General features: G+C 47.7%; 12 non-coding genes across 12 annotated transcripts; all 12 read right to left on the bottom strand.

Moving 5' to 3' along the window:
* Positions 1-141: 141 nt before the first annotated feature.
* On the bottom strand, positions 142-215 carry TRNAI-AAU (transfer RNA isoleucine (anticodon AAU)). The gene has a single exon. It is a non-coding gene; the product is annotated as a tRNA-Ile (tRNA).
* Positions 216-1426: 1211 nt separating this feature from the next.
* TRNAD-GUC (transfer RNA aspartic acid (anticodon GUC)) lies at positions 1427-1498 on the bottom strand. Its single transcript has one exon. It is a non-coding gene; the product is annotated as a tRNA-Asp (tRNA).
* Positions 1499-1627: 129 nt separating this feature from the next.
* TRNAI-AAU (transfer RNA isoleucine (anticodon AAU)) lies at positions 1628-1701 on the bottom strand. Its single transcript has one exon. It is a non-coding gene; the product is annotated as a tRNA-Ile (tRNA).
* Positions 1702-1988: 287 nt separating this feature from the next.
* On the bottom strand, positions 1989-2060 carry TRNAD-GUC (transfer RNA aspartic acid (anticodon GUC)). Its single transcript has one exon. It is a non-coding gene; the product is annotated as a tRNA-Asp (tRNA).
* Positions 2061-2189: 129 nt separating this feature from the next.
* TRNAI-AAU (transfer RNA isoleucine (anticodon AAU)) lies at positions 2190-2263 on the bottom strand. Its single transcript has one exon. It is a non-coding gene; the product is annotated as a tRNA-Ile (tRNA).
* Positions 2264-3473: 1210 nt separating this feature from the next.
* TRNAD-GUC (transfer RNA aspartic acid (anticodon GUC)) lies at positions 3474-3545 on the bottom strand. Its single transcript has one exon. It is a non-coding gene; the product is annotated as a tRNA-Asp (tRNA).
* Positions 3546-3674: 129 nt separating this feature from the next.
* On the bottom strand, positions 3675-3748 carry TRNAI-AAU (transfer RNA isoleucine (anticodon AAU)). The gene has a single exon. It is a non-coding gene; the product is annotated as a tRNA-Ile (tRNA).
* A 3131-nt stretch (positions 3749-6879) lies between these two features.
* Positions 6880-6953, bottom strand: TRNAI-AAU (transfer RNA isoleucine (anticodon AAU)). The gene has a single exon. It is a non-coding gene; the product is annotated as a tRNA-Ile (tRNA).
* A 1272-nt stretch (positions 6954-8225) lies between these two features.
* On the bottom strand, positions 8226-8299 carry TRNAI-AAU (transfer RNA isoleucine (anticodon AAU)). Its single transcript has one exon. It is a non-coding gene; the product is annotated as a tRNA-Ile (tRNA).
* Positions 8300-9509: 1210 nt separating this feature from the next.
* TRNAD-GUC (transfer RNA aspartic acid (anticodon GUC)) lies at positions 9510-9581 on the bottom strand. Its single transcript has one exon. It is a non-coding gene; the product is annotated as a tRNA-Asp (tRNA).
* Positions 9582-9710: 129 nt separating this feature from the next.
* On the bottom strand, positions 9711-9784 carry TRNAI-AAU (transfer RNA isoleucine (anticodon AAU)). The gene has a single exon. It is a non-coding gene; the product is annotated as a tRNA-Ile (tRNA).
* Positions 9785-11195: 1411 nt separating this feature from the next.
* Positions 11196-11269, bottom strand: TRNAI-AAU (transfer RNA isoleucine (anticodon AAU)). The gene has a single exon. It is a non-coding gene; the product is annotated as a tRNA-Ile (tRNA).
* Positions 11270-12376: the final 1107 nt, after the last annotated feature.

Genomic DNA, 12376 nt, shown 5'->3' with positions numbered 1-12376 from the left:
TACTAAAGAGGAATGGGTATGGTGCTTGCCATCACGGTAACCTGCTTAAATGAAGACAGCAGCAATTTCCACCCACCAGATCTAGGCAGTAGGGAGAAAAAGGAGTTTGAGACTGGTACGGTCAAAAAAGAGGAGACGGACTGGCCCGTACGGGGATCGAACCCGCGACCTTGGCGTTATTAGCACCACGCTCTAACCAGCTGAGCTAACCAGCCATGTTGCGCATGTCGGCTGCCCCGGCCGACACCAGTGGGGATCTCACATGTGTCCCAGTCCTTAGAATAGGTACTGATAGCAGTGTGGAGAAAGGGAAGGATGTCTCTTTCTCTGTCCTTGTCAGAGGCGACATCACGAGTGCTAGGGCTGACTGTGAACTGGGAACTGTATTCGAAACTTTATTCCACAAGAGAAGGAATCAGAAAGTATAGGAAATAACACGGCACCTGGAAGAGTTTGCAATCTAAAAGCCATAGGCCTTAGGCATGGGCTACACGGGGCCTTGTTGTAGCGCCAGTGATTGAGGGAAAGCTGCAGTCCGCATTTCAGCTGCAACTAACTCATGACTTTGGGCAAACGGGTCCCAGGTGACGAAATCAGTCGCTGACCGTCTACTTTACAAGTTATTGACTCTGGTATATGCTGTGCTGCAAACTAATGTCAGGAATCCATTGGATAAGGCTCTGGCCGTGGGCATCTCCCGTACGGACGTTTGTTTCCCCTGGCCAATCTCAGCGGGCTCCTTTCGGCATGTGGTTTCGGCCTATTCGCTCCATGGATTGGGGATATCTACAGAGTTTTTCAGCTTAAACCTTAAGGAAACTGAGGTAGGATAAGTGTGGGTTCTCTCGGTGCAACAACTTAATGGCTTCTTTTTTTGTAGATCTCTTTTTAAATTTCCATCTTTATTTCCATGGAGTCTCTGGAGACTTAAGACTTTGGTTTCTTTCTACCTTTAAGGTTCCTTACGCTCCCTCTAGGATTTTACCTCCTTTTTCCTTAGTTTTCTAACTCATGACTTTGGGAAAAAGGGTCCCAGGTGACAAAATCAGTCGCTGAACGTCTACGTTATGCTCTGCTGCAAACTAATGTCAGGAATCCATTAAATAAGGCTCTGTCCGTGGGCATCTCCCGTACGGACGTTTGTTTCCCCTGGCCAATCTCAGCGGGCTCCTTTCGGCATGTGGTTTCGGCCTATTCGCTCCATGGATTGGGGATATCTACAGAGTTTTTCAGCTTAAACCTTCAGGAAACTGAGGTAGGATAAGTGTGGGTTCTCTCTGTGCAACGACTTAATGGCTTCTTTTTTTTGTAGATCTCTTCTTAAAATTCCATCTTTATTTCCATGGAGTCTCTGGAGACTCTGGAAACTTAAGAATTTGGATTCCTTTTTCCTGAGTTTTCTTTGGTGCAAAAAGAAAACAATTGCCTCCCCGTCGGGGAATCGAACCCCGGTCTCCCGCGTGACAGGCGGGGATACTCACCACTATACTAACGAGGAATGGGTATGGTGCTTGCCATCACGGTAACCTGCTTAAATGAAGACAGCAGCAATTTCCACCCACCAGATCTAGGCAGTAGGGAGAAAAAGGAGTTTGAGACTGGTACGGTCAAAAAAGAGGAGACGGACTGGCCCGTACGGGGATCGAACCCGCGACCTTGGCGTTATTAGCACCACGCTCTAACCAGCTGAGCTAACCGGCCATGTTGCGCATGTCGGCTGCCCCGGCCGACACCAGTGGGGATCTCACATGTGTCCCAGTCCTTAGAATAGGTACTGATAGCAGTACCTATAGGTACTTAAACCTTAAGGAAACTGAGGTAGGATAAGTGTGGTTTCTCTCGGTGCAACGACTTAATGGCTTCATTTTTTGTAGATCTCTTTTTAAAATTCCATCTTTATTTCCATGGAGACTCTGGAGACTCTGGAGACTTAAGACTTTGGATTCCTTTTTCCTGAGTTTTCTTTGGTGCACAAAGAAAACAATTGCCTCCCCGTCGGGGAATCGAACCCCGGTCTCCCGCGTGACAGGCGGGGATACTCACCACTATACTAACGAGGAATGGGTATGGTGCATGCCATCACGGTAACCTGCTTAAATGAAGACAGCAGCAATTTCCACCCACCAGATCTAGGCAGTAGGGAGAAAAAGGAGTTTGAGACTGGTACGGTCAAAAAAGAGGAGACGGACTGGCCCGTACGGGGATCGAACCCGCGACCTTGGCGTTATTAGCACCACGCTCTAACCAGCTGAGCTAACCGGCCATGTTGCGCATGTCGGCTGCCCCGGCCGACACCAGTGGGGATCTCACATGTGTCCCAGTCCTTAGAATAGGTACTGATAGCAGTGTGGAGAAAGGGAAGGGTGTCTCTTTCTCTGTCCTTGTCAGAGGCGACATCACGAGTGCAAGGGCTGACTGTGAACTGGGAACTGTATTCGAAACTTTATTCCACAAGAGAAGGAATCAGAAAGTATAGGAAATAACACTGCACCTGGAAGAGTTTGCAATCTAAAAGCCATAGGCCTTAGGCATGGGCTACACGGGGCCTTGTTGTAGCGCCAGTGATTGAGGGAAAGCTGCAGTCCGCATTTCAGCTGCAACTAACTCATGACTTTGGGCAAACGGGTACCAGGTGACGAAATCAGTCGCTGACCGTCTACTTTACAAGTTATTGACTCTGGTATATGCTGTGCTGCAAACTAATGTCAGGAATCCATTGGATAAGGCTCTGGCCGTGGGCATCTCCCGTACGGACGTTTGTTTCCCCTGGCCAATCTCAGCGGGCTCCTTTCGGCATGTGGTTTCGGCCTATTTGCTCCATGGATTGGGGATATCTACAGAGTTTTTCAGCTTAAACCTTAAGGAAACTGAGGTAGGATAAGTGTGGGTTCTCTCGGTGCAACAACTTAATGGCTTCTTTTTTTGTAGATCTCTTTTTAAATTTCCATCTTTATTTCCATGGAGTCTCTGGAGACTTAAGACTTTGGTTTCTTTCTACCTTTAAGGTTCCTTACGCTCCCTCTAGGATTTTACCTCCTTTTTCCTTAGTTTTCTAACTCATGACTTTGGGAAAAAGGGTCCCAGGTGACAAAATCAGTCGCTGAACGTCTACGTTATGCTCTGCTGCAAACTAATGTCAGGAATCCATTAAATAAGGCTCTGTCCGTGGGCATCTCCCGTACGGACGTTTGTTTCCCCTGGCCAATCTCAGCGGGCTCCTTTCGGCATGTGGTTTCGGCCTATTCGCTCCATGGATTGGGGATATCTACAGAGTTTTTCAGCTTAAACCTTCAGGAAACTGAGGTAGGATAAGTGTGGGTTCTCTCTGTGCAACGACTTAATGGCTTCTTTTTTTGTAGATCTCTTCTTAAAATTCCATCTTTATTTCCATGGAGTCTCTGGAGACTCTGGAGACTTAAGACTTTGGATTCCTTTTTCCTGAGTTTTCTTTGGTGCACAAAGAAAACAATTGCCTCCCCGTCGGGGAATCGAACCCCGGTCTCCCGCGTGACAGGCGGGGATACTCACCACTATACTAACGAGGAATGGGTATGGTGCTTGCCATCACGGTAACCTGCTTAAATGAAGACAGCAGCAATTTCCACCCACCAGATCTAGGCAGTAGGGAGAAAAAGTAGTTTGAGACTGGTACGGTCAAAAAAGAGGAGACGGACTGGCCCGTACGGGGATCGAACCCGCGACCTTGGCGTTATTAGCACCACGCTCTAACCAGCTGAGCTAACCGGCCATGTTGCGCATGTCGGCTGCCCCGGCCGACACCAGTGGGGATCTCACATGTGTCCCAGTCCTTAGAATAGGTACTGATAGCAGTGTGGAGAAAGGGAAGGGTGTCTCTTTCTCTGTCCTTGTCAGAGGCGACATCACGAGTGCTAGGGCTGACTGTGAACTGGGAACTGTATTCGAAACTTTATTCCACAAGAGAAGGAATCAGAAAGTATAGGAAATAACACTGCACCTGGAAGAGTTTGCAATCTAAAAGCCATAGGCCTTAGGCATGGGCTACACGGGGCCTTGTTGTAGCGCCAGTGATTGAGGGAAAGCTGCAGTCCGCATTTCAGCTGCAACTAACTCATGACTTTGGGCAAACGGGTCCCAGGTGACGAAATCAGTCGCTGACCGTCTACTTTACAAGTTATTGACTCTGGTATATGCTGTGCTGCAAACTAATGTCAGGAATCCATTGGATAAGGCTCTGGCCGTGGGCATCTCCCGTACGGACGTTTGTTTCCCCTGGCCAATCTCAGCGGGCTCCTTTCGGCATGTGGTTTCGGCCTATTCGCTCCATGGATTGGGGATATCTACAGAGTTTTTCAGCTTAAACCTTAAGGAAACTGAGGTAGGATAAGTGTGGGTTCTCTCGGTGCAACAACTTAATGGCTTCTTTTTTTGTAGATCTCTTTTTAAATTTCCATCTTTATTTCCATGGAGTCTCTGGAGACTTAAGACTTTGGTTTCTTTCTACCTTTAAGGTTCCTTACGCTCCCTCTAGGATTTTACCTCCTTTTTCCTTAGTTTTCTAACTCATGACTTTGGGAAAAAGGGTCCCAGGTGACAAAATCAGTCGCTGAACGTCTACGTTATGCTCTGCTGCAAACTAATGTCAGGAATCCATTAAATAAGGCTCTGTCCGTGGGCATCTCCCGTACGGACGTTTGTTTCCCCTGGCCAATCTCAGCGGGCTCCTTTCGGCATGTGGTTTCGGCCTATTCGCTCCATGGATTGGGGATATCTACAGAGTTTTTCAGCTTAAACCTTCAGGAAACTGAGGTAGGATAAGTGTGGGTTCTCTCTGTGCAACGACTTAATGGCTACTTTTTTTGTAGATCTCTTCTTAAAATTCCATCTTTATTTCCATGGAGTCTCTGGAGACTCTGGAGACTTAAGACTTTGGATTCCTTTTTCCTGAGTTTTCTTTGGTGCACAAAGAAAACAATTGCCTCCCCGTCGGGGAAGCGAACCCCGGTCTCCCGCGTGACAGGCGGGGATACTCACCACTATACTAACGAGGAATGGGTATGGTGCTTGCCATCACGGTAAACTGCTTAAATGAAGACAGCAGCAATTTCCACCCACCAGATCTAGGCAGTAGGGAGAAAAAGTAGTTTGAGACTGGTACGGTCAAAAAAGAGGAGACGGACTGGCCCGTACGGGGATCGATCCCGCGACCTTGACGTTATTAGCACCACGCTCTAACCAGCTGAGCTAACCGGCCATGTTGCGCATGTCGGCTGCCCCGGTCTCCCGTGTGACAGGCGGGGATACTCACCACTATACTAACGAGGAATGGGTATGGTGCTTGCCATCACGGTAACCTGCTTAAATGAAGACAGCAGCAATTTCCACCCACCAGATCTAGGCAGTAGGGAGAAAAAGTAGTTTGAGACTGGTACGGTCAAAAAAGAGGAGACGGACTGGCCCTGTACGGGGATCGAACCCGCGACCTTGGTGTTATTAGCACCACGCTCTAACCAGCTGAGCTAACCGGCCATGTTGCGCATGTCGGCTGCCCCGGCCGACACCAGTGGGGATCTCACATGTGTCCCAGTCCTTAGAATAGGTACTGATAGCAGTACCTATAGGTACTTAAACCTTAAGGAAACTGAGGTAGGATAAGTGTGGGTTCTCTCGGTGCAACGACTTAATGGCTTCTTTTTTAGTAGATCTCTTTTTAAATTTCCATCTTTATTTCCATGGAGTCTCTGGAGACTTAAGACTTTGGTTTCTTTCTACCTTTAAGGTTCCTTATGCTCCCTCTAGGATTTTACCTCCTTTTTCCTTAGTTTTCTAACTCATGACTTTGGGCAAACGGGTCCCAGGTGACGAAATCAGTCGCTGACCGTCTACTTTACAAGTTATTGACTCTGGTATATGCTGTGCTGCAAACTAATGTCAGGAATCCATTGGATAAGGCTCTGGCCGTGGGCATCTCCCGTACGGACGTTTGTTTCCTTTGGCCAATCTCAGCGGGCTCCTTTCGGCATGTGGTTTCGGCCTATTCGCTCCATGGATTGGGGATATCTACAGAGTTTTTCAGCTTAAACCTTAAGGAAACTGAGGTAGGATAAGTGTGGGTTCTCTCGGTGCAACGACTTAATGGCTTCTTTTTTTGTAGATCTCTTTTTAAATTTCCATCTTTATTTCCATGGAGTCTCTGGAGACTTAAGACTTTGGTTTCTTTCTACCTTTAAGGTTCCTGACGCTCTCTCTAGGATTTTACCTCCTTTTTCCTTAGTTTTCTAACTCATGACTTTGGGAAAACGGGTCCCAGGTGACAAAATCAGTCGCTGAACGTCTACGTTATGCTCTGCTGCAAACTAATGTCAGGAATCCATTAAATAAGGCTCTGTCCGTGGGCATCTCCCGTACGGACGTTTGTTTCCCCTGGCCAATCTCAGCGGGCTCCTTTCGGCATGTGGTTTCGGCCTATTCGCTCCATGGATTGGGGATATCTACAGAGTTTTTCAGCTTAAACCTTCAGGAAACTGAGGTAGGATAAGTGTGGGTTCTCTCTGTGCAACGACTTAATGGCTTCTTTTTTTGTAGATCTCTTTTTAAAATTCCATCTTTATTTCCATGGAGACTCTGGAGACTCTGGAGACTTAAGACTTTGGATTCCTTTTTCCTGAGTTTTCTTTGGTGCACAAAGAAAACAATTGCCTCCCCGTCGGGGAATCGAACGCCGGTCTCCCGCGTGACAGGCGGGGATACTCACCACTATACTAACGAGGAATGGGTATGGTGCTTGCCATCACGGTAACCTGCTTAAATGAAGACAGCAGCAATTTCCACCCACCAGATCTAGGCAGTAGGGAGAAAAAGGAGTTTGAGACTGGTACGGTCAAAAAAGAGGAGACGGACTGGCCCGTACGGGGATCGAACCCGCGACCTTGGCGTTATTAGCACCACGCTCTAACCAGCTGAGCTAACCGGCCATGTTGCGCATGTCGGCTGCCCCGGCCGACACCAGTGGGGAGATCACATGTGTCCCAGTCCTTAGAATAGGTACTGATAGCAGTGTGGAGAAAGGGAAGGGTGTCTCTTTCTCTGTCCTTGTCAGAGGCGACATCACGAGTGCTAGGGCTGACTGTGAACTGGGAACTGTATTCGAAACTTTATTCCACAAGAGAAGGAATCAGAAAGTATAGGAAATAACACGGCACCTGGAAGAGTTTGCAATCTAAAAGCCATAGGCCTTAGGCATGGGCTACACGGGGCCTTGTTGTAGCGCCAGTGATTGAGGGAAAGCTGCAGTCCGCATTTCAGCTGCAACTAACTCATGACTTTGGGCAAACGGGTCCCAGGTGACGAAATCAGTCGCTGACCGTCTACTTTACAAATGATTGACTCTGGTATATGCTGTGCTGCAAACTAATGTCAGGAATCCATTGGATAAGGCTCTGGCCGTGGGCATCTCCCGTACGGACGTTTGTTTCCCCTGGCCAATCTCAGCGGGCTCCTTTCGGCATGTGGTTTCGGCCTATTCGCTCCATGGATTGGGGATATCTACAGAGTTTTTCAGCTTAAACCTTAAGGAAACTGAGGTAGGATAAGTGTGGGTTCTCTCGGTGCAACAACTTAATGGCTTCTTTTTTTGTAGATCTCTTTTTAAATTTCCATCTTTATTTCCATGGAGTCTCTGGAGACTTAAGACTTTGGTTTCTTTCTACCTTTAAGGTTCCTTACGCTCCCTCTAGGATTTTACCTCCTTTTTCCTTAGTTTTCTAACTCAGGACTTTGGGAAAAAGGGTCCCAGGTGACAAAATCAGTCGCTTCGGCCTATTCGCTCCATGGATTGGGGATATCTACAGAGTTTTTCAGCTTAAACCTTCAGGAAACTGAGGTAGGATAAGTGTGGGTTCTCTCTGTGCAACGACTTAATGGCTTCTTTTTTTGTAGATCTCTTTTAAAAATTCCATCTTTATTTCCATGGAGACTCTGGAGACTCTGGAGACTTAAGACTTTGGATTCCTTTGTTTTCTTTGGTGCACAAAGAAAACAATTGCCTCCCGGTCGGGGAATCGAACCCCGGTCTCCCGCGTGACAGGCGGGGATACCCACCACTATACTAACGAGGAATGGGTATGGTGCTTGCCATCACGGTAACCTGCTTAAATGAAGACAGCAGCAATTTCCACCCACCAGATCTAGGCAGTAGGGAGAAAGAGGAGTTTGAGACTGGTACGGTCAAAAAAGAGGAGACGGGCTGGCCCGTACGGGGATCGAACCCGCGACCTTGGCGTTATTAGCACCACGCTCTAACCAGCTGAGCTAACCGGCCATGTTGCGCATGTCGGCTGCCCCGGCCGACACCAGTGGGAATCTCACATGTGTCCCAGTCCTTAGAATAGGTACTGATAGCAGTGTGGAGAAAGGGAAGGGTGTCTCTTTCTCTGTCCTTGTCAGAGGCGACATCACGAGTGCTAGGGCTGACTGTGAACTGGGAACTGTATTCGAAACTTTATTCCACAAGAGAAGGAATCAGAAAGTATAGGAAATAACACGGCACCTGGAAGAGTTTGCAATCTAAAAGCCATAGGCCTCAGGCATGGGCTACACGGGGCCTTGTTGTAGCGCCAGTGATTGAGGGAAAGCTGCAGTCCGCATTTCAGCTGCAACTAACTCATGACTTTGGGCACACAGGTCCCAGGTGACGAAATCAGTCGCTGACCGTCTACTTTACAAGTTATTGACTCTGGTATATGCTGTGCTGCAAACTAATGTCAGGAATCCATTGGATAAGGCTCTGGCCGTGGGCATCTCCCGTACGGACGTTTGTTTCCCCTGGCCAATCTCAGCGGGCTCCTTTCGGCATGTGGTTTCGGCCTATTCGCTCCATGGATTGGGGATATCTACAGAGTTTTTCAGCTTAAACCTTAAGGAAACTGAGGTAGGATAAGTGTGGGTTCTCTCGGTGCAACAACCTAATGGCTTCTTTTTTTGTAGATCTCTTTTTAAATTTCCATCTTTATTTCCATGGAGTCTCTGGAGACTTAAGACTTTGGTTTCTTTCTACCTTTAAGGTTCCTTACGCTCCCTCTAGGATTTTACCTCCTTTTTCCTTAGTTTTCTAACTCATGACTTTGGGAAAAAGGGTCCCAGGTGACAAAATCAGTCGCTGAACGTCTACGTTATGCTCTGCTGCAAACTAATGTCAGGAATCCATTAAATAAGGCTCTGTCCGTGGGCATCTCCCGTACGGACGTTTGTTTCCCCTGGCCAATCTCAGCGGGCTCCTTTCGGCATGTGGTTTCGGCCTATTCGCTCCATGGATTGGGGATATCTACAGAGTTTTTCAGCTTAAACCTTCAGGAAACAGAGGTAGGATAAGTGTGGGTTCTCTCTGTGCAACGACTTAATGGCTTCTTTTTTTGTAGATCTCTTTTTAAAATTCCATCTTTATTTCCATGGAGACTCTGGAGACTCTGGAGACTTAAGACTTTGGATTCCTTTTTCCTGAGTTTTCTTTGGTGCACAAAGAAAACAATTGCCTCCCCGTCGGGGAATCGAACCCCGGTCTCCCGCGTGACAGGCGGGGATACTCACCACTATACTAACGAGGAATGGGTATGGTGCTTGCCATCACGGTAACCTGCTTAAATGAAGACAGCAGCAATTTCCACCCACCAGATCTAGGCAGTAGGGAGAAAAAGGAGTTTGAGACTGGTACGGTCAAAAAAGAGGAGACGGACTGGCCCGTACGGGGATCGAACCCGCGACCTTGGCGTTATTAGCACCACGCTCTAACCAGCTGAGCTAACCAGCCATGTTGCGCATGTCGGCTGCCCCGGCCGACACCAGTGGGGATCTCACATGTGTCCCAGTCCTTAGAATAGGTACTGATAGCAGTGTGGAGAAAGGGAAGGGTGTCTCTTTCTCTGTCCTTGTCAGAGGCGACATCACGAGTGCTAGGGCTGACTGTGAACTGGGAACTGTATTCGAAACTTTATTCCACAAGAGAAGGAATCAGAAAGTATAGGAAATAACACGGCACCTGGAAGTGTTTGCAATCTAAAAGCCATAGGCCTTAGGCATGGGCTACACGGGGCCTTGTTGTAGCGCCAGTGATTGAGGGAAAGCTGCAGTCCGCATTTCAGCTGCAACTAACTCATGACTTTGGGCAAACGGGTCCCAGGTGACGAAATCAGTCGCTGACCGTCTACTTTACAAGTTATTGACTCTGGTATATGCTGTGCTGCAAACTAATGTCAGGAATCCATTGGATAAGGCTCTGGCCGTGGGCATCTCCCGTACGGACGTTTGTTTCCCCTGGCCAATCTCAGCGGGCTCCTTTCGGCATGTGGTTTCGGCCTATTCGCTCCATGGATTGGGATATCTACAGAGTTTTTCAGCTTAAACCTTAAGGAAACTGAGGTAGGATAAGTGTGGGTTCTCTTGGTGCAACGACTTAATGGCTTCTTTTTTTGTAGATCTCTTTTTAAATTTCCATCTTTATTTCCATGGAGTCTCTGGAGACTTAAGACTTTGGTTTCTTTCTACCTTTAAGGTTCCTTACGCTCCCTCTAGGATTTTACCTCCTTTTTCCTTAGTTTTCTAACTCATGACTTTGGGAAAAAGGGTCCCAGGTGACAAAATCAGTCGCTGAACGTCTACGTTATGCTCTGCTGCAAACTAATGTCAGGAATCCATTAAATAAGGCTCTGTCCGTGGGCATCTCCCGTACGGACGTTTGTTTCCCCTGGCCAATCTCAGCGGGCTCCTTTCGGCATGTGGTTTCGGCCTATTCGCTCCATGGATTGGGGATATCTACAGAGTTTTTCAGCTTAAACCTTCAGGAAACTGAGGTAGGATAAGTGTGGGTTCTCTCTGTGCAACGACTTAATGGCTTCTTTTTTTGTAGATCTCTTTTTAAAATTCCATCTTTATTTCCATGGAGACTCTGGAGACTCTGGAGACTTAAGACTTTGGATTCCTTTTTCCTTAGTTTTCTTTGGTGCACAAAGAAAACAATTGCCTCCCCGTCGGGGAATCGAACCCCGGTCTCCCGCGTGACAGGCGGGGGATACTCACCACTATACTAAAGAGGAATGGGTATGGTGCTTGCCATCACGGTAACCTGCTTAAATGAAGACAGCAGCAATTTCCACCCACCAGATCTAGGCAGTAGGGAGAAAAAGGAGTTTGAGACTGGTACGGTCAAAAAAGAGGAGACGGACTGGCCCGTACGGGGATCGAACCCGCGACCTTGGCGTTATTAGCACCACGCTCTAACCAGCTGAGCTAACCAGCCATGTTGCGCATGTCGGCTGCCCCGGCCGACACCAGTGGGGATCTCACATGTGTCCCAGTCCTTAGAATAGGTACTGATAGCAGTGTGGAGAAAGGGAAGGGTGTCTCTTTCTCTGTCCTTGTCAGAGGCGACATCACGAGTGCTAGGGCTGACTGTGAACTGGGAACTGTATTCGAAACTTTATTCCACAAGAGAAGGAATCAGAAAGTATAGGAAATAACACGGCACCTGGAAGAGTTTGCAATCTAAAAGCCATAGGCCTTAGGCATGGGCTACACGGGGCCTTGTTGTAGCGCCAGTGATTGAGGGAAAGCTGCAGTCCGCATTTCAGCTGCAACTAACTCATGACTTTGGGCAAACGGGTCCCAGGTGACGAAATCAGTCGCTGACCGTCTACTTTACAAGTTATTGACTCTGGTATATGCTGTGCTGCAAACTAATGTCAGGAATCCATTGGATAAGGCTCTGGCCGTGGGCATCTCCCGTACGGACGTTTGTTTCCCCTGGCCAATCTCAGCGGGCTCCTTTCGGCATGTGGTTTCGGCCTATTCGCTCCATGGATTGGGATATCTACAGAGTTTTTCAGCTTAAACCTTAAGGAAACTGAGGTAGGATAAGTGTGGGTTCTCTTGGTGCAACGACTTAATGGCTTCTTTTTTTGTAGATCTCTTTTTAAATTTCCATCTTTATTTCCATGGAGTCTCTGGAGACTTAAGACTTTGGTTTCTTTCTACCTTTAAGGTTCCTTACGCTCCCTCTAGGATTTTACCTCCTTTTTCCTTAGTTTTCTAACTCATGACTTTGGGAAAAAGGGTCCCAGGTGACAAAATCAGTCGCTGAACGTCTACGTTATGCTCTGCTGCAAACTAATGTCAGGAATCCATTAAATAAGGCTCTGTCCGTGGGCATCTCCCGTACGGACGTTTGTTTCCCCTGGCCAATCTCAGCGGGCTCCTTTCGGCATGTGGTTTCGGCCTATTCGCTCCATGGATTGGGGATATCTACAGAGTTTTTCAGCTTAAACCTTCAGGAAACTGAGGTAGGATAAGTGTGGGTTCTCTCTGTGCAACGACTTAATGGCTTCTTTTTTTGTAGATCTCTTTTTAA

This window comes from Hyla sarda, chromosome 4 (assembly GCF_029499605.1).
Source record: "Hyla sarda isolate aHylSar1 chromosome 4, aHylSar1.hap1, whole genome shotgun sequence".
In the NCBI taxonomy this organism is placed as follows: Eukaryota; Metazoa; Chordata; class Amphibia; order Anura; family Hylidae; genus Hyla; species Hyla sarda.
Note: the sequence above shows the minus strand (reverse complement) of the source record. Positions and strands in the feature narration are given on the sequence as shown.